Source organism: Calidris pugnax, unplaced genomic scaffold, assembly GCF_001431845.1.
Source record: "Calidris pugnax isolate Ruff unplaced genomic scaffold, ASM143184v1 scaffold211, whole genome shotgun sequence".
Taxonomy (NCBI): Eukaryota; Metazoa; Chordata; class Aves; order Charadriiformes; family Scolopacidae; genus Calidris; species Calidris pugnax.
In genome coordinates this window covers 7,614,786-7,635,905 of record NW_015091083.1, presented here as the reverse complement: position 1 = coordinate 7,635,905, position 21,120 = coordinate 7,614,786, and the positions used below count along the sequence as shown (strand labels likewise).

The following is a 21,120-nucleotide window of genomic DNA, read 5'->3' as shown; positions in this document are numbered from 1 at the left end:
CTTACCTTTTATATGGTCTTTTATGGTAACCTTACACTAATCACTGAACTTTTCTAATTGCCTTAATTTATCTTTCTGTGTGACTAAATATAACTAAATGTCATATTTGGTTATATGAAAATAGTATGTAAGTAATAGACTTAAGCCTTCATTTGAAAAATGCCAGCAAAGCTGGGGAGAATTTCAGAGGAACAAATCACCCTACTCAGAACTGAAACACTGAGGTCCTTCTTCATGTCTGGGGCAGAGGTTTCAGGAACTTTAAGAAGCAAGCCCTCATGATGCTAAAGATACTAAACACCTTCAGCCTAATGCAAAGGATTTGTCAGAGGATTGTGCAGGATTTTTTTTTTTTTCACTTCAGAAAAAAATAGTATGACTTTCAAATATTATCTCTTTTCAAAATTTGATGGAAGTATGATCGTTGGAGATGATTTGATAAAGCCTCCCCTAGAACAGCTAGTAGTTCTTGTTCTACCTTATTCAGGTCAAGGACTGAAAAGCAGTTGTTTTGTACTACTAAATGACTTCACCACGAGGCTTTGTGGTTTTTTTTGTTTTGTTTTTGTTTTTGTTTTTTTCCCTTAAGTTTTTGGGACCCCTCAGCTACCTCTGTCACTCTGCAGCTTACCAAGTTTGTACAAATAGTTACCTATTCACCGGCCTGGAGAAAGACCAATGCAATAGTCCAATGGGCAGTCTAAGTTTAAGTCCTTCTTCCAATTAATGTTTAATTATTTATACAAAGTGAAACAGGTCCAACAGGAGAGAATGAAGAAGCTGTTCTTCAGAATAACTGATAGTTTGGTGGCCAGAAAGCTTGCCTGGGATGCAGGATTCTGACATTCAGACATCTTGAAGTATAGAAACTTGAAATTGGCACTCCTGTGCCACCAGTCAGTTCCTTGATCATATGATGATTATCTGGGAGGGGAGACAGTTTTCTTACTCTTTGATGTATATTTCAAGTCTCATCCTAGGCATGAGAACCTTTCCCAGGTAAGAGCTTCATAAAAACTGGTAAAGAACCCGCAAAAAGTCCTGGTCTCAACAGAATATAATTTTTCAGTGAAAAAATGCATCACTCTGATGGGTGCAGGACTAGAGTTTTCACACTCATGTAGGTCCAGGGTAGTTTGGCCGTTGTGATGATCCCTCAAAGTCCTGTGTTTGCAGGAGAGGTCAACAAGCAGTGCTGAAGGGCATGAGTCTTGGGAAGCCTGTGGAATGCCAAAGCATACGCCTGTGTAAGTGTCAGACTTGTAAATCGTCTGTTACAAAAGTTTAACAGCAGGGAAATGGTCACATACAAACACTGGTTTGGCCATTAGGCTTATGAGCCTTGCTGTTTTTAAACACTTCAGCTGACATTGATATGAACCCGAGGCATAAAACCAGGAGCCTGACATGTGATCTGTTGCCAGTTGCCTTCAAACTACCATGTCTGATGAGGAAAAAAAGAGAGGAAGTGGATGGAGAACTGGGACAGGTCATCTCGACTCTGATAATTAATGTTCCTTAGAAAATAAAAGTTTTGAAACTTTCCTGGAAATGAGGTTTTATAATCTGCTACAATGGCCCACAGGGGGGATGCTGCAACCTACAGATATTGACAATTGTGGTATTACCAGGCAATTCATTTTTATGAGTAATTTCCAGAGCAATCCTCAACCGTGCAGTCACGCATACAGTGCAGCAGTGGACCACAGAAGAAAGGCTCAGCTGGAGGCCAAAGATTATACAGATTTGTTAATATTTGGGAAAAAGATCCTAACAGCAGAAAGCAAATTGAGCAACAGAGAGGGGGAGAAGGAATGGACTTGACAACAAAGCAAGCTCTGTAAGGATGGATCCAGAGCATCATGAACTCAATGGAACGATTTCCATTGATTTCTTAAGACCTTGGATAGATCTCAAGGGAACAGAGACACCCTGTCTTATACCTTTCCCCTTCCTTTCTTCATCTGCATGGAAAATACATTTTTCCTTGTTCACAACAAGCATCATTTAGCGATCAAGCATCACAATCAAAATTTTGATCATAACTGAGATGTTAGAGCCGAGAATCCCTACCTAAGCAGTCCCAGAAGTGGCATGACTTTTCCAAGGGTTGAGCAGCTTGCAAATTCTGTAACAGTACCTTCATCCTTTTATTAGACTCAGAATAATCTTATCCCATACTTAGCTGTGCAAATTCATTCTGCTTTCCACTTTAAAACACAGAGAATAATGGAGCAGTTGGATCTATAATGTTGTTTCTCTTAAATCCTTCTCCATAAACACTTTTCTTGTAAAGGTAATGACCCATTTAGTCGTCTTCTATTTATGTCTAGTCTAAGCAGTTATAGCTGTTACTTTTAAACAGCTATTAAATACTTCAGTAGTTCTTAAACCATGCCAAGGAATACTTGGAATAAAAGAACAATGAACAGAGATGACTGAAAATGAAATCGTAGAACTGAATTTGATTATATATCATTCAGAATAAAAAAATAGTTCTGTCAAAGTCCCTGCTAAGGTCTGTTCAAGAAAGCGATATACTTTGTACTAACTGAGGCTACATAGATCATGAATCATGGCCCTAAGTGATACATCTCCAAGTTCAGTTTGGTTATCTAATTTCAAAATCCTTCCTTCTATGGGAACAAAAAACTTTGCTGCCTCATGTAAGTAGCGTTTGACAAAGTCACCCTGCTGTGATAGCAACTCTTAATTCATCCTACACACTGAAGAACATAATTTATCTTAACACTAGGCTTTGAGCAAGGCTAGCTGTGGGGAAGTAGAACTACTAGGGTTTCCTTTTACTACCAAACTCAATTGAAATCTGCAGTCAGGCCAAGCCTGGTTTAAGTACTCTGCTGATTATTTTCTTTAACATGGTGTGAGAGACCAAGGCTGCTTTATTGCAATGGGTGGGTTAGTTACCAGCAAGACATGCTGAGATGAGGAGCTGGTGACAACACACAGAAAGAGAAATCCACATTACTCCCCATCACTTTGGAGATACAATAATAAAATTCCTTATAGAGAAAACCGGAACATTTTCACTGGAGAATACTCTGCAGAGGGTCCTACTGCTTAGTGGATCGCAGTCACCAGGAGGTCAGGAGTGACGCTTCCAGGTTCCTAAGGAGAAGCCCCTCACTCTTCCTCCTCACACTCCCCACGATGTGAGTGCCTGCTCCTTCATCCTCCTGTCCACTGGGATGCCACCCAATTCCATGGCCTGAGGGTTTACTCATTCCCTTCATTAGCATTGAAGGTGCTGGCTTTGGCAGTCCACTCTGTGTTGCTTCCTCCAGGACCCTGTAAGGTAGCATCAGTGGAGACAGCTGTCCTTCACCTGGCCTGAACATGAACACACACACACACACACAAAAACAGCAGGCATTGGCATGTCCTTCTCTAAGGTAATTCTGACCTAAGGGACACAGCACCAGCACTGTTTCAAGCTTTGCAACAGAGCAGAAAAAAAATGCAGTAGAATTCACTCAAAAGAACTGAAATGAATAAAAAGGCAGTTCTCTGCTATTACAGCACTGGACACTGAGCATCAATTCCAGTCTAAAGTCTGTCAGATGCTGAAGCATAGATAATGGATTTGGAGTTTTCAGTTTAACTTCTGACCCAGACCTCCCTGAGGACAGTGAGGATCCCTCTGGGTTTGATAAGCCACAGCAGAGGCTCTTTCCTCAAGGACAGGTAAACACAGAGTCATTAACAGGTTGTAAAGGAGAACTGAGCTTACCTAAGGACTTGGTTCTCAGATTCATCCTGCACTATCAGCTTGAACACATCTCTGAAGATCCCATGGGAGTCCTGCAGTTTTCCCTCTTTGGCTTGCTCTCAGCACTGGTTTTAGCAAGTTCCCTGGTCACAGAGAGGTGTGACAGAAAGAGAGGTGCTTGAAAATCTGGTTCTGTTCATTCTGTGTCACAGCAGATCTAGTTTGTTTACCAAGAAGGCCCAGTATTTTGATCTGAGGAATGAACGGGACTCATACCTCCTAACTTTATTTGTAGAAGGTATTTTAAAAACTTGGTGTTGTTGCCACAAATAATGTCAAGATGGAAAGTCCCGATTTGCAAATCAGGATACAAAGGTGAACATGAGTTTGTTGGGCAGAGCCAATCTGTGCTGTGCAACAACAAACCCACTGGAACCCTAGGCTTGGTTATATGCAGAAGTGATGATGATGGTAAACATGATGTAGTCCTACCTCCATGACAAAATTAATAGATTTTTCTTTGGATCTGGTCCAAACGCTACTGGAGTCCCCAGAAAAAAAAAATTAAAATAAAAAAGGAGATGTTTTTCTGTGCCTGCACACTGAAGGGGATGAATATCGGTTCTGCTTCCAAACACAAGAATCTCAGGATGTATCCAGACACATCCAGCACATGATTACACAGCTCATGTGTACACTTCTCCTTTTTCCACTCTCACCAAAGGGTTCATCAAAGCTGTGGAGATGTTTGATATTCCTGGTGAGACGAGGTCACTGCTCCTCTCTTGGAGCTGAACCATGTGAAGTGGAAGCTGAAAGGGGACAGAGGGCATGGGAGAGAATAGGTACTATTTTTAGCACAGGGACATTCTTCAGTAGCCCTGGCATCACTGGAAATCTGCAAGAAGAAGCTGGGGACATGATTCATGAAATAATATACAGAAGAGATATGGAGACCTACAAATAGCAGGCTCCCCTAGAGTTTGTCATTGACACCTGTTTGCATTTGGATTTTATCATACTTGATTTTATCATACTAATATTTCAGACTTACTATTATTTCCCTTGGCCTTTTAGGGGGTAGAAGAGATGGTGACTTCCCTTGTGTGTGTTTGCCCTTTACGCCTGTTTCCAGTGACCATCTGACCGCCTTCGTGGTGGGTCTGTTCCTGTCAGAGCTCTATTGATGACATACTGCTCTTTGTGGGAATCTGGTGTAACGGGGCACCTTCACAAGCCACCGTGGGCTCCAGATGTCTGTTTTTATCAACCTGAGGAATTGTTGCTCAGAAAAAGAGACCCCTGCTTCCCGGGCTGTGTGTGGCTGACCTCGGAAAGTCCAAACTCCTTTGACCCCAGCGCAGCTTAGATGATGTGACAGCCGAGTCAGCCCCTTTAATCCCAGTCTTTGTGAGGCTCATGTGATAATCACGCACTTGCTCTGTCAGAGGAGCCGGCAACCAGGGATTCTGTCTGTGCTTGCTCCCTGCAGCAGACCTCTTTCTTGCCTTCTCTCTTCCACCAGATTCCTTTCATTTTGTTGGTTCTATTCAGGAACAAAGAGGACTTTGTTGAATTGCCTTTGTGGTTTATTTTCCTGAGCCTTGGAAGATAGCAGACTTTTGCCACTGTTTTATCCAACTCTTTATCACATGCACAATGCCCTGAATGCCTGAAGGAGGCTAGTGTGTGTTAGCCTAACTCTCTGCTTTTATTTTTTTCAGGTTGGAAGCCAGGGCTGACTTCTGGATGCCAAGTTAGGAATAATTGCTGGAGTAAAAACTCAGGGAGGAGTCTGTCCACACAGCTGCCATAAAGGCTCCAGTCAGAGGAGGTACAGCCATCAGTAGATTTCATCTTGTTTTTCACGTTCTCTGGTCTTACCAGGTCCCAGTGTCTACACAGACGTGTTTATTTACAGATGTAGAACACATCCTCACCAAGCGATTTTTGGGTACATGTTCAAAAGGGGGTAAAAATGCATTGAGTGGCCACTAGAGCTGCTAATGCTAAGCAGCTTTTATCTGAGCCTGTAAAAGTGTTTTAACATGATAAATTGCTACAGTCTTCACAGATGTGGAAAGGAAGTTGCAGAAGAGCTAGATGAGGGACTCTGGTTTATAGACTTTACCATAAAGGCTTCTCCAAATCTTAGGACAAGTCAGTAGTGTGGAGAAGACTACAAAGAGCATGTAACTAATCCTTTGCCCTAACCACTGCCCCGCTGCGGGACCTGCCACCCTACCTATTCCCAGCACAAAGCTCCCAACATGTTTCCTTTATTTAAGGCATCAAAACATCTTTTTAAAGGATGGAAAATGTGGCCGTTACTGAAGGCTGCCCTTGAGTGATAGCTTTATCTGTTTTGTCTATTGCCAGAAGGACACAGTGTGGTCCTGGAGAGTCTCTGGACAAGGTAATAACAGAGAGTTGCTTCATCAAAGCTCTTCCCATGAGGGACGAGATCCATAATCTTTGTTTTTAGTGGAACAGACCAACATCTCCGAAGGCGTAGTAGGCATCAAAATACAGTACTTCTGAGCTCTGTATGCAAAAGGCCAGGCACTGTTTAATCCTGGGGGTGACCTCAGGGACCTCGAGGGAATTTCATCAAGGATGTAGTTAGCCTGTATTTTGCAATAATCTGTAGGAAATAAGCTTGGCATTTCAGAGATAAAATTCGCAAGCAGCACCATTCCCGTCACCCAATGTGCTTTGTAGACAGGGTTTCTGTGACTGTTTATTTCTAAAAAAGTCTCATGTTCAAAACTGAAACTTTCAGCCCTTACTCGGGCAAAAATTGCACAGAAACCAGTAGGAATACTGCCTAGAGCAGAGTGAAATAAAAGCTGGAGGATCTGGTGCTGTGTTATTTGGCTCAGGCTGCAAAACTTCAGCAAATTTGTCTCTAGCAAGCAAAGTGAGCAATTTTGACAGCTTTTATTATATTGAATTACAATGACAAATAGGGGCACTGATTTGTAGAAAATTTGAAAGTGTGATAAACACAGTCCTAATGAGAAAGATGTTTCATTTGATTTGACAGAACACCACTGTTTTTTCCTGTGCATACTCTAGGTGCACCAACAAAAATAAAAGATCTGGTTATTTGAGGCAAAATTCCTGAGATATTATTCTCTAAATCTCTAAGCTTTCACTTATTAGTTTTTATTCCCAGAAGTATTTTATTGTTCACAAAAACTGTAACACTAATAAAAGAAAATCAAATTGTTAGTGCAAACACAGAGTACCTCAGTGTTCAACTACGAATTAGAAGTCAAACATGCTTTACAAAATCTAAATTTTTAAAAATCTCTTTGTGCAAAGCATTAATGGTGCTCACAGTGAGGGGATTGCTCTTATATCCCTTATGGAGTTACAGCCCTTGGGGTGTTTAACTCCAGTTTCACCCACCACGCTGCTTTTTGAACTCTGAAGCCTACGGTGAGTAACTTGTACTACAGAAGAAAATAATTTTACATCCACATTCACATAACAGTCGTAGCAGGCTCTTCGGAGAATGATCTGTTTGGAAAGAAGCTAGTACATTATGGGTACTGCCATAAATAGCAACAATAGCAAGATAATTCTGCTTATCCACCAGCAACACTTGCAAGTGAAGGCATTTTGCCACAGCTGTTAGGGATTCAATGACTTCTAAATAGGTATTTAGCCCAGGATGTTGGCATTTTACATGAGTGTTGATTTTGCTGAGCACTGTTGAGTTCTTCTTTCTGTTGTATTTCTAAACTTGTGTCTGTGTATAATCTAATATATTCTTGAAATGTAAAGAGTGGCACCGAGAAGGAGCGGATTCATTCCGTTATGCCAGTTCCCACATGCAGACCCATATCACCTGCTTTAGTTTTGATACGGCATTAAAATGGCACTGGGAGGTTATTGCTATTCACACAGGCGTCCAAGCCCTCCCCACAGGTACACACACAGATACACACACAGATACATGCCCTTCACACACACAGGCATGCATGGCCCTGTGAGCACATGTGCTGCTTTGCTGTTGTGAAACTTGCTTTTTTTCTAATTTTCTGAGGAATTTTTAGGAGAGTCAGCTCAGCTGCGTCTCTGCTGGCTGAGCCTTTTTACTCACTCCTTACTGACTTTTCACTTGCCCATTTCTCCCTGCGTGCCTGCCTCACACACTGCTGCAGCCTGCTGAGATCAAGCCCAAGAGCCGCCCGGGGCAGGGATGCTCCTCCCAGTGCATCCCAAAAGCGTTGCCTGTTCTCTGCAAGTGCATCAGCCCAGGAGCTCACTCTGCGTGTGCGGATGTGGTGGGGTGCAGGACCAGATGAGAGGGAACTGCCAAGAAAGCCACAGGAGCGGGATGCATATGGAAATGAAGCAAGATACGACAAATATATATTCCTGGTTTGAGTTGGTGCACAAGGAACAGCTGCCGCTGGGGCAGCCTCAGCTCATCCAGACCGTGCTGAGAAGAGGCACAGCTGAAGGAATTTTTCATGTGTTGTCACATCCTCAAGGCTTGTTTTTCAGAGCATAGAAATGCTTTTTATTGTCTTGGAAGACACCTCCTGCCCATTTACAACTTTTAAATCAGCCTTACTTGGATTCAGTGGAATTAGGGATAGGGAAATCCTATTAGGTCCCATTATCATTTGAGCTACCAGAGCAGTATTGTTCTATATGTTAATTTGCCAAGCGTTCTTTTCATGTTTAAATTACTCAGTGTAATAACCATGTAATTATTGTCTATGCCTCTTAATACATATTCATATGTTTGTAAAAAGGTTTTTAATATTTCTCTTCGAGTTGAAACACATTCCTGCCTCTTTTTAACCCTTTCAACCACTCCTCCTCTTCAAGAAGATCACGTTAACTTAATTTTGTAGATGAGGCCATGGAAACAGGGTGACTCTACACTGACTGCTTATGCCCTATTTACTTTCACCAGATTGCTTTTAGACTCTGTTTTGAATTGGTTCCCTTAAAAACAAAGTCCAAGAGGAGGGTTTGCTCCTAGAATCTCTCCAGAAGCACAATGAGAAAGGAAATGCCAAGTTTGACTCCTTGCACCCAACATAGACTATCCCCAGTAGCTGCTCAAAGTGATGTTTAAGAGCGTGCATGTCCTCCCATGAGCTCTAGCCCTTGGATTGGTAGGAGAAGTGGGAATCAGCTGGCAAGACAGGCACAGGTGGAGTTTATTTGGCTGAGATGGTGTTATCCCAGCATAGCAGTAGAGTGCCCTCTCCCATCCAGCAGCCTGCTCTCTCAGCTCCCACTTCCACCTTGCCAGGGGACCCTTTCCTGCTCTTCTCTTGCCAACTGTCTCCATCCAGGAACATCCTGGCAGCTCCCATGACAGACCTGAAATACAGAGGTGTGTGCTCAAAAGTACAGAGCCTCCTCACCAGGGTGTTTGCCTGTTGTAGGGAAGACACCTGAGGCCAGTGAAGATGATGTCCTTTTGCTAGGAGACAATTCAGCAGAGACTTTCTACTCCCAGGTAAGAAAAAAGATGCTGCTCTGAAAACAGAAAGCAAGAGCCTGAGAGGAGGACTGAGAGCACTCATTGGCATCATGATGACACCTCTCCTCCTCCCCCCATGTTGTCACCAGTGCCCTGAGAAGGGCAGCGAAGATTTTCTCCAGCTCCTGCCTTAACTACAGGGGAGGTGCAGTTGAGTCACCAGCTGTGCAGACTGACCCTCAGCAGGATACAGCTGTGGAGGAGCTGAGGAGTTTTCACTTTTTTTCATGTTTATTACCACTTAGGCTTTTGTATAATACTGTATTTTAATAATATAGGTGGTTTGCAACAGCACTGTGCTGCCAGGACATCCAGGGTTTGTTGTATATGAGTCAGACCTCTCTGCAGGGTGATGGGTGGGCAGGTCTCTTTATAGCGATGGTTTAAAAAAAGAGGGGGAATATGTGAGGACACACTTCAAAGAAACAGATGAGTAGGTGGGAAAGAAGAAAGTGGGGGAGCAGTAGCTATGGTGTTGACTTGGAGATCTGGGGACATATGAGTATACTTGGTAGCCCTGAGGCTACCTCCCTGATCTGGAGAGGGGAGAAGCTCCTGATGGCTGGAACAGAAGTGCAATGAAATCTCTGTGGGTGCTGTGTGACTGGCAGTGGTGCTGTAAAGGGATTTTACCTGTGAGGGGTATGTGAGGAGAGGTGGGGAAGACAGACACTGCCAGCATGGCTTTATTGGTGACCTGGCTTATGGGTGGCTTATTAATGACCTGGCACAGGTTATGCAAGAGGCAGCAATGACCTGTCCTGCCTGTCTCCCCAGGTTTGTCATCCTGAGGTCAACCACCTGAACACATGCTCTGCTGGGAGCATGCAGGCAGTCAGGTCCATGCTTGTCTCGATGTGGTGCCTGAATCACTGTAGAAGGTGGCAAGCAGAGTTTGCCCAGGTGCTAAGGTGCGTTCGGTTGCCAATGTCTCAGGTGGGAAGAGAACCCCAGCTCCCGTGGCATGGAGCAGAATCTCAAATAGCTGCTCTTTTGCAGCTGTCTGGTGTAGCTCCTGGTTCTTCCGGAGCCTTCTGCTTAGGGCTCAGAAAAGGGAAGAGGGATGTCAATGTCATCAACCTGGGATAGCTGCCCTTATTTTGCCATCAGTCTTGCCCTTGAGGAACAAGTCTGCCCATCTGACACAATGCCTCAAGCAAATGGACTTTTTTTGGAGGAAGACAGTAGATCTATTGATAGGTATGAAATGGCAGCGAGGGCTGTGAGGTTGAGTCCAAGGAACTTGCTCAGCAGTGGTGAAACAAGTGAGAGCAGTGGTGATCATGCTGCTGCCTGGGTGTAGGACAATGGCTACCAGAAAGCTTAGAGCCTGGCCCACTTTTAATGTGCTTGCTAGTGCTGGGGAGCAAACAAGGGCTAAGCATGATGTGTGGGTCAAACTGGAGCTGCTCATGGGTAGGTTCAGAGGCCCGTGCATAGGTATGGGGCTGTTTGGTGCAAGTAATCCTGGCCAGCGAGATGTGGGCTCCCCGCATTGCTTGTCCCAGATATTTGTGATAATGCAGAGGGAGATACTGGGAGAAGAATAACTCTCCTGTTACGTTAACAGGGAATGGATTTGAACTTCCTAAGTCCCAGTGTGTCTGTTAGACCCTACCGCAACTTCAGCACTTGGATCTGTTTCTCGTATTATACATTACTTTCCTTTGGGGAATCCTTCTTTCTCTGTAAAAGAAGCATGAAGCACAAGCTGTTACAGGCTCTATTAAATTATCCAAGAGATGTTGTGCTGGAGAGCATCCCTGGAAGTCATCCCCGCTTGCTCCAAGGCAAGATCACACTTAGCTAGATGGTCCCTGGGAGAAATTCCTGTAACTCTTCCTCGACACCTTCAGTGATGCAGCATCAGCTACAAACAGAGGCTGCAATGCTTCATTCCCCTTGCACTTAATTTATTTTTTTCTTCCTGACCTCAACATATCTTTGCTGCAAGTTGAGCTTGCACTTTCTTGTCCAACTCTTGCTGCTTACAGCACAGCTTTCTTTTGGTAACAGCCTTTCCTTCATATTGGACAACTCTTTGGAGGCTTCTTTCTCTCTATCAAAACTTTTCTTTCCCAAAGCATTTAATTTTCCTGCTGTGCTCCACTGGCCTCTCTCTGGCTTCCCTGCACTGCTCTTCTGGTGTGGGATTTGTGTCCCTGTTGACCTTGTTGGCAATTTAGGTCTAAAATCCAACGTGCAACACAAACCTAAGAGTGAGGCAACTTGCTCCAAAGACCAGGACCCCGGCTGAATTCTAGCGTGTAGTTCTCCTAAAGGATAATAACTCTATGAGGATTTGGTGACCCCTCTGTAAGTCTTGGGGAGGAGTGTGCTGGCCAAGGCCTGGGGAGTTGTTCTGTGGCATGTTGGCCCTCCCTGCTCCATCTGCTTTCTATTGAGCTTGAAAAGGAAATGAACTGAGCTAAATGATTTCAAAGTGACATTCCCCACACTGCACTCTAATTCCGTAATTGCCAGCTCCATGCAGTTCCTAGTACTAAAATGTTTAAAATAATAGTCTTTGAAAAGAGCCAAGGCTTCGAAAGGGCCATACACCACCTCTGCTGGAGCAGTAAAATGGTGGCAGAATAATTTCCATATGCAGTGGATGGGTGTTTGGTTATTTGGGGGTCGAGCATAGTTTCTTCCTTTGCCAGGAATTTCTCTAAGCCAGGAGTCAAAATTACTTTTTTCCTTTGTGAACTCTTTTTAAATGCTGCGTTGACTGATATATCAGCTGTGGTTTGGTCTTCAGTTGACCGCTCAAGCTTGCTGGTCTACATTTTTGAACTGACAAAAGAAACTTTCTTTTTTTTTTTTAACATGGACTACTCTGTATCTCCATATAGATAGAGGGATGAAATAAATTTTTACTTGCAGCCCTTTGATCTGATTTATTTCCCCATGAGCAGTTCTGTAAATGCCTCTGTGGCAATGATAGCAATGGCTTGGTTTGGTCTGGCATCCATTAACTACACCTTCAGTGTGATGTAACATCTGGGACAAGAAAGACAATGCTCAGCCAGCTGACAGCGGGCAGCCACCAAAGATTTGTTGGCCAGTGGTGGTTTCTACACCACAGCTCAGGAGCTGCTGGCTTAGAGACTTCAGCATGCAAACCTGCAAGACTAATTGTGTTTTTTACCAAACCGTTAGCTGGTTTGTGTTGCATTCGCTCTCTAATGCTATTTCCATTTGCTCCATGCACACCTCACATTTTCCCTCCCCTAATATTTTTGGTCAGTTGTTTTTATTTCTTGAAATCTCCCTCTGAAACACTTCTACACTTTTGGCATAAAGTATCTACCAGCATGATTGACTTTACGGTGTAGTATCAAGTCCACTTCTGGAACTCATCAAGTTATTGTAAAAACTATTGTATGTATTCCATTAAATGAATGTGTATCTTGCCATACCTTTAAACAACCCTTCTGTTGGTTTTGACAGAGAGAATTCGTCTTTTTTTTTTTTTTCTTAAAGTAGAAAATAACCAGAATAAAAATAGCAAGCAATCTCTCCAGCAACGAGCAGTCAGAATTTATGTTCTCAGTGTGTATGGCTCTGAAGATGTGATGATTCCATTCAGCTGAGCATCAAAAAGATCAAAAGACTTTACTGAAGTGTAACTGTCACTTTGATCAGAAAGTTGTATTGGAAACTTAATGAAAATCAGTGGCTTCTTTTGACAGATGCAGTTCTTCCTGTTTCTAGTTGTAGTGTTGATACTCTGGGAAAATGGGAAAATAACCTGACCCTGTTGAGTCCAGACACTGTGGTTGGGTTTTGGGTGAGATTAGATCAGGCTTTTGGGTTTGGGTTTGGTTGGTTTTTGTTGTTTTTTTTTCTTTTTTTTTTCCCCCCAGTAATTATAGTTGCATTGAATTTTGGTTCTGTTCAGTTTATTTCTGAAGTTGAATTGCCTTTTCTTTTTGTCCTAATTGCAAGTTATTTCATTCATTTCAAATTTTCCAGCTTTCTCAATAATTCCTGAAATGGATGCTTTCTTACTCTGAGTAGGATAAGTGTTCTGAAGTGTGAAACTCTAGACTGACACTTGGAAAGTTTTGGTAGAATAGTATGGAAAAAGTTGGCCATATTTTGTGGGAGAGTTCAATGACTTTTAAGTTTGGTTTTGTTGCAATTCCATTGTGCTTAACTTTACAGAAATCACTGTGGAAGCTAGAGAAGACTGTAGGATGGAGGTGGTTTGGGAGATTGACTGCTGGGATGGTGGTGGGGAATGAGTCAGGAATGAACAATGCGGGTCACTCCACAGGAAGTTTTTTGGCTGAGCCTTCCCTTGCATTCTCTCACTCAGGTGGTGACTGAATATGGCTTTGAAGTGATTTGCCCCCAACTAAGTGTAAATAGTTGGGGGCAAATCAACCTGCTTTTTTTAGCTTGGTTCTGAAGTTGTCTAGAAAACTCTTGATTCAGTGTATTCTGCATTCTTTCTTAGACTATGATCTTGGTTTCTTTGGAAAAAACGATTTTTGTTCTTTTGTTACTGGGTTTTTGTTTTTTAAATCACTCTTAAAAAGATTTCAAATGTAAAGTTGGGGGCATTAATTTCTCTAAGTCTTTTCTTTTAGTTTATGGTCTAATGCTTAGAACATTAGCATATTACACGTGATCAGATGGTGATCTCAACTTTTGAAAAAATAAGACCTAAGAGTTAGTCCCAGTGCAGGACCCTAAATAAGTGCCCGCAGATGAGGCAGCCCAAAGGCTCTTGTCTCTCTCTCTGACCAGCTTCTACAAACACCAGCTGCAGTCATGTTCAGATGTTAAACTGGCCAGATTTAGGATAAATTAACATAATGAATTTGGATGCCCAGCTCTGAATTTTATAGGGTTCAAACTGTTTATTGCGCACTAGATTTGAAGCCCAATGGTGACCAGACCACAGCTTCCCATCACTGTAATTCTGCTGCTCCAGAGATGGGGACCATCTTCAGAGCGGATGGTGGAAACCAGACAGAAATGTCCTTGCACAGCTGCCACCACCCTTGGAAGAGATGGCAGTAGCACTTAGCTTCAATTTCTGTTTTTTCATCAGAAGTCAGCTGGCAATTTTGTTGGCATTGGCTCTCTGGTGATGCAGAGAGATGTTTGCCTTTTCCAGAGCTCAAGCTGTCCCTGGGTGCTCTGCAGAACCAACTTCAGAGGGAAATGTCCATGTTTTTTTTCCATAAAGTGACCACTTCCAGCAATGGTTGGTGCCAGCTTGCTCAGAAAAATTAAGCGGGCGGTTAAAGATTAGCTTGTGGCCTGAAGGCTATGGCCTTTTGAATCTTGTTTTATAAAACAAACAGAAAAAAAATAAACCAAACAGGAGGAGTTGTTTTGAGTTGCCTTCAGTAAAAGGAGCAGTTGATAGTAGAATGGCATGTTTCTTTGGTGACACCTTGCGTCCTTCACAATCTAAATTCCTATTTCCTGAACCCTGGAGAGGAGTCAAGCATCTGAAGAGAGTTTCTTTGCTCCTGGGTCCAAGACTTTTGCGTTCAGTGTGCTGGGCAGACACTTTGTCTCCACTTTCCTCGGGAGCACGTTGCCAGAACTTGCCTGGCTGCTTCGGACAGCCAGTATTTCCCACTGCAGAGCAGGCTGCTGCCTCCTCCCTGGGTCTATCAGCCGCCTGGAAAACCCAACAGACAGCTCCCACCCTGCCATTCCCAAGCCGTACACACTAGACCATGTGCAATCTGGGCTGTAATCCTAGTTTTTGCTAAACAAAAGAGAATATAGATGTTCTTGCATTTAGCCTGAGCAGCCATCAGCCACCCTCCCCGTGGCCCCGGTGAGGCTGCGTGACTGCCTGGCCTTCACCATCGCAGCAGTGGGGATGAACCATGAAGTTTTCCTCCTGATTCCTGGGTTGCTTTATGCCCTGAAGCTTGAAAGCGTAAAGCTTTCCAAAGCACTTGGCTTTATAAAATGCTTGTAATTCTGGGTATTTTTATTACCCGTATCAAGGCTTCCACTAGTGTAACTTCATGGATTTCTAGCAGAATTATTCTTGATTTCTATCCATGTGAGGAGAACAGGATCATATTGCAGGACTTTTCAGCCTGGGACCATTATATTTTCAATTGGAAGCATCAGCATTTTGTCTATAGATATTTCCAAACCTAAATTATTCTGATCTTTGAGTTCCACCAATTTATTTCATTGATATTTTAATTTCTTGGCCTGTTTTAGGACGGAAATGAAAGTTGAAATAACAGGATTCCCTCCAGATTGGAAATTCTGCTTTTTGAGCGTGTCTTATGTTGCCTAATTTAACATATATATATGTACATATACACGTCTCTGTAATGAGTACATTGGGACCCTGTATAAAAGTTCACTACAGTTAAGTGTTCCTTATAACAGCATTTGGCAATTTACCAATAAATGGAGAAATGTCCAAGCAATTGCATAGTAACTTCATGGACAAGCTTCATATTGATCAACTTTAAAAAATGTCTTGTAAGGAATACAATGAACACTTGAGAATAGAAAACTTGTCTATTTACAAGCTAAACACAGCTTGCAGTGAAGAAAACAAGAGAAGTAAACCCATGATACCCAGGTCGGTCTCATGTCCTTGAGATTTTTCTGTGTGGGAATTTGGCACAAACAGATCTACTACGGCAAAATTAGAGTGTTTTGAGCATGCTGAGCGTCCCTTTTAAGCTCCCCCAGGCAGCTGTTTCACACTCCCTTCTTCTCCCTGCATGCCTCCCTCCTCTTCATCTCTGATGTTTGGAGCTGTTGCTCTGCTGACCTTCGTCTTTCCCAAACCAACTCCTCTGCCTTCCAGACCTTTCTTCAAACAAAGACCTACCTACCTATCCTCGGACATTTAGTTCAAAACCTTGGTTTTGCATTTTAATTTCCCTTCTATCACCAGGCTTTTCAGGATTGTGGCACCTGCTTTTGGTAGGAGCCCTTGGAAGGAGAAAAGGAGGGCAAGAGGGCATCTTTGTGGCTAGGAATGCACAGGGGAAAGGAATTTAATTTTGGCTCTCTCCCTCCATCTAATACCAGAAGCTTTCTCTTTTTGGATGGAGACAGAATGAAATTTTCTCTTGCGGTGTTTTTTTTTTTGGTTGCATGATAGCTTAAATGTTGCTGTTCCCTGGGGGGGTCAGTGGGGACAATGGGTGTTGAATGCCTCTGAAAATCCTTCTTCTTAGGAAGCCCTGCCTGGAAAGGCTGGGCTAGGTCAGGCTTGGCTACAGATCAACTCTGAATTGGGCTTGGACGCACCTAACATATGCCGACCCAATGGCTCAGCTAGTCTTTTGCTATTTTTGTCTTTTCTTTAGGGAGACAGCTTGACTGCTTAACACAGCGCTTAACTCTCAGGTCACGATCTGCATGTCTTCAGGTCATAGGGGAATTTTGGCTTGCCAAGTGTTAAACCTTCTGTGTTTATAAGCATTAAACCTTAATGTGGTTACTGCTTGCTGCTCTATGTGTTTTCTTTCAGTCTTGTGAAGACTATGACATATAGCTTAAGGGCACAGCAGACAGTAACTCAAGCTTTGTTTAAGACATTGCAGCTAAAAATGTTTCATGCTACTAACACATTATGGTAATGTGGAACACTTTACACTGTGTAAATATAAAATTTGCATGTTATGAGAATGAGATTTTATATTTTCTTGCCAAGGGAAATATTTACTTAATTTTTTTTTATATTATATTGAGTTGTACATCATTAAAAGAACACCGTATTTTGTTAGCTTTTGTGTGAAATAGGGGATAGAATCTTAAATTTATTTTAAAAAAATAGAAACCACATCATGCAACCATTTCTACATGATGTGGGAGCGCTGACCTCTTCAGTCACTTACAAATCACAGTGCAGCTGAGCAGGGATGTCTGGTTGGCTTTTCCAGTTGCTGCAGCACTGACAGTCTGCAGATGAATGACATGCGGAGAGGACACACTCACTTCAGTCTTCCCACCTTCTTACTCATTTCTCTGATAGCTTTGGATCAGCACAAAATTCTTGTCTCGCTGAGCATCTGCTGACCTCAGTGATCTGCTGAAGTCAATCAACCTCTGCTGACCTCAGTGATTTCCCTAAGAGCTATCGTGTATATGGAGGCTTTCCTGTCCTTAAGACCTACATTTTAAGGGCCTGCCCCAAAACTCACTGAGTCGATGGCAAGCCTTTAACTGACCTGAATTGACTTTAAATTGAGTCTTATTGCAGAATTTTCTAGTGGAATACAATGGGGATTTTGTGTCCTGGCATGTTTTGAGCAGAAGTGCCTTTCTGCTTCTGGAAAAGAGGGGAAAGCTGTATTGGTGTGGGACAGGGCATCAGTTCCAAATGTGGCTCCAGGAAAGTACTCGTATGTAAGAAACCATGAACAACTCTTCTGAAGGCATCAAGAATTATTTAAAAATCCACTTGGCACCTTTTTAATCTAGTTACAAAGATGTTTGCAAATTTTATTTCAAGGTAAGCGGAAAAAAACAAATACTAAGCTGTTAAATTTAATCTCTATCCAGAACATTGTAATAAATAAAGAAGGAAGAAAATACCTAGCTACCAAAGAACAATGCAAGCCTATTAGGTCTTATAAGTTTGTCTGGACTCCAACCAATGCCTGGTTCCACACTATAAATTTGCACATGGTGTTTCTATTTGATTTCCTTTGGTTCTCCAGCTCTACCTCTTCTCTAGGTGGAGGATGTGTGAAAGTGTTACTCAGCTATAAGAGAAGGTTTTACACGCACACTTGGATGAGGTCTCACTATAAAAAGCACTGATTATTTTGCCTATTACGTATTGGTTAAGGGACAAGATCTATATAACAAGGTACTTTGCTCTTTCGTTGTTATGGAGCAATTGCTGGCATGTTGCAATGTGGTATTATAGGAAGCCAAATTCTGATCTCATTTGTAAATATGCAACCTTTATAGAATCTAAGAGGCTCAGATGAATGTAAACGAGAGCAGGAGTTTACTTCATTCTTTAGAAATTTAAAGCAAAGTACAATCATGGGAAAACAGAGGTGAAAGGGTCCCCAACAGATCCTCAATCATTGCTGTGGATGAAGGTAGGACCAATTATGTCTGTGTTATTCCTGTCAGGTGTTCATTTAAATTGTACTAGAAGATAATCCTGTATGAGAAACTCCAGTCCTTCCCCAGATGATATACTCCAGTGCTTCACAGTTAGGTTTTCCTTATGTCAAACCTGAATCTTCCCCATTGCAATCTTAATGCAATTCCCTTTTGTCCTATCTACCATACAATATTGCGCTACTAATCTGATTTTTATTTTGCTAGCAATATTTTCCTGTGTTTTCTACCTGGAGGTGTTCACAGACGTGTTTTCCAACAGAACAATTGTAATTTAATTAAGGTGCTATGGGGTAACAAGAATAGAAACTATTACATCTACTAACAACAGTCATATCTCTGCTTATCTGCATAATAGAAAAACAATTTAATTAAATGCCTCTGCTTAATCAAGTGGGTTTGCAGTCTGAGTTTGCTATTCCTGTCGATGGAGCCAAATTTGTTTATTTTGGGGGATTCCAGAAATTCGTGTACCCTTTTTCCAAGAATGGCTGTTGTTCAGCCGAATGATAGTAACGTTGAGTCATTTGTGCTGGGTCGTGACAAGGATTTCCGTTCCTGAAGAGATAGCAATTGAAAGGCAGGAGTGTGTGCAGTCACAAACCGTGGTGGGCTCATACACTGTTGATGAATGTGGAGAGGACAGAGGAGCTTTTAAGAGCCCAGCCAGCCAACAGACAGAGGGGGTTTATTCGAGGTAGGGCACCACGAACTTGGCAAAGGAGATGAAAATTTTGTCCTTGCAAAGGAAACTTTCTAAAAATGCCTGGCTGTTGGCTCTGCTCCACTGACATTAGTGAGGCTGGAAGATGTAGGAACAGCCTAAAGGACTAAAAGCATGAATGGGAGTTCTCTGCTCTGCCATACTGCTGGAGCTGGAGAAGTGCGTGCGGCACTGGGAAATCCTTAGTCAATGTCCCTAGTGTAGACAGGGCCCCGTGGAGCCATTAGGAGTTAAATCTGCAGGAAATAAAAAGAGGGGGAGGGAGTGTGAGAGATGCAGTACAGACCGTTCCTAATAGGAGTAAAACTGCACATAGACCAGAATACAATATACGGAATATAATTGAAAAAGATGTTTTGAATGAACAATAACCTTTAAATTCTTTAGTGTGTGTTCTCTGAGCTGTAGAATGTTCTGATTGTTAAGGCAATTAGCTTTTAAAAATAGTTATTTTTTTAGATTTTAATTACATGCTGCATTTTGCCTTTGTTATTAGATGGGGTCAGTAAGGTTACTGAAGTAATTATTGCGCTCTGCTTGGCACTGGTTAAAGCATAACTGGAGTAACTGCATTCAATTCTGTATGAAAAAACGTGGACAAATTGAAGAATTTAGAGGAGTGGAAGAAAGATGGTAAGAAGTTTGGCATTCAGATCTAAGAGGAAAGGTTAAGATAACTTGGCACCTTTAGCCTAAAGGCAAAAGAAGAGTGTGGGGAACATAATAACAGGAGACATAAAGGAATGTTATAAAGAGGACAAGGATCAATTATTCTCATTAGTCAACAAGGATGGGACAAATAATAATTGGCTGAAGCAGAAGAGAAGTTTTAGGTTAAATATTAGGCAAAACTGTAGAAGAACTGTTCAGCAGTGGGACAAGCTGCCAAGAGCTGTTGGACAATCAGTGTCGTTGGAGTTATTCAAGGCCAGACACCCATCTACAGGAACAGTTATAGAATAATTAAATCAATCCTGCCGCAGGCAGAGGGGTAGGCAAGGGGTCCTTCTGGCCTCAGTGATCAAGATTTTGTTACGGATCTACTTTTTCAGAATTCACGCCCACCCCCTATTTTGTAAACTTCTTCAGCCTCTGCTAAAATCAAGGAGAGCAACAGTTTAAAGCTGCTCTTTGTCGGGTCAGAAAATATGTGAGACATAAAATTATTCCCTGATCTGTGGCCATGCATTTCTTTTTACAACTTCTTAGAATCAGACTTCCTCTCCTCTGAGTGTCTCTACTTTGTCCCTTTGAAAATATGAGCTCTGGGAGAATAAAGTAGTAACCAAAATAGAGTAGAATGGCTTTGGACTTGTTCATTGCTATTCACTACTTTATGGCAGCTTTTAGAAGTTGAATTGTAAATAACCTCTGTGTTTTATTGACAATATGCTCCTCATCTTCCCTGCTACTTATATGGAAGAAACTGATCATGCCAAGCGAAAACTCTGCCTTCCTGGTGTGAGCAGACCTCTTCCATGGGTTCTTTGAGATGCTGAAAACAAAGTAAACCAGGAGTAACTCTACAAAAAGTTGCTCTGGTCCACAATGGTTACCAGCTGGATTTGGCCCCAAAATTTGCCTGGACAGGTTCTGCTTCCAACTTCATGATAAATGTCAAGGGATGGCTCCAAATATTGGTCACTGTGTTTGCAAGTAGGAGCAGATCATTTTTAGAGGTACATCACGCTCTTTTTGGCACATCCAAGATTAGAATCTGGCTGCCTGATGGACAAAAATGAGACGGCTTACGTGCACCCTGAAAGGCACTGCAGAGATGATATAAAGGGCATTGAGCTAATTTGTATTGCTAATAGTGGTCTTAAAGTGGTAATTACATATGCAATTATAAACCATGAGCCCAGCCTGTTTATTTTTCCCCTCTAGGGCTAATGAAAAACAAAGTAGTCTTAGTGTTTTGTGCGATCCTGAATGCAATGCAAGCAATCATTCACTGGCTAACTGGAAGGCAGAGGCCTAGGATGACACTGGTTGTGTTTTTAAAAAAAAAAAAAAAAGGAAAAAAAAAAACAAAAAAAAAAAAAAAAGCAGATG

The 21,120-nt window shown here is 42.3% G+C and overlaps 1 long non-coding RNA gene across 1 annotated transcript in view; it reads right to left on the bottom strand.

The window, feature by feature from the left end:
• Positions 1-327: 327 nt before the first annotated feature.
• LOC106897130 overlaps positions 328-21,120 on the bottom strand; it is a 42,591-nt gene continuing 21,798 nt past the window's right edge. Inside the window, exon 2 of the long non-coding RNA XR_001413731.1 lies at positions 328-1,220. This is a non-coding gene — a long non-coding RNA (uncharacterized LOC106897130). The remainder of the gene's footprint in view (positions 1,221-21,120) is intronic.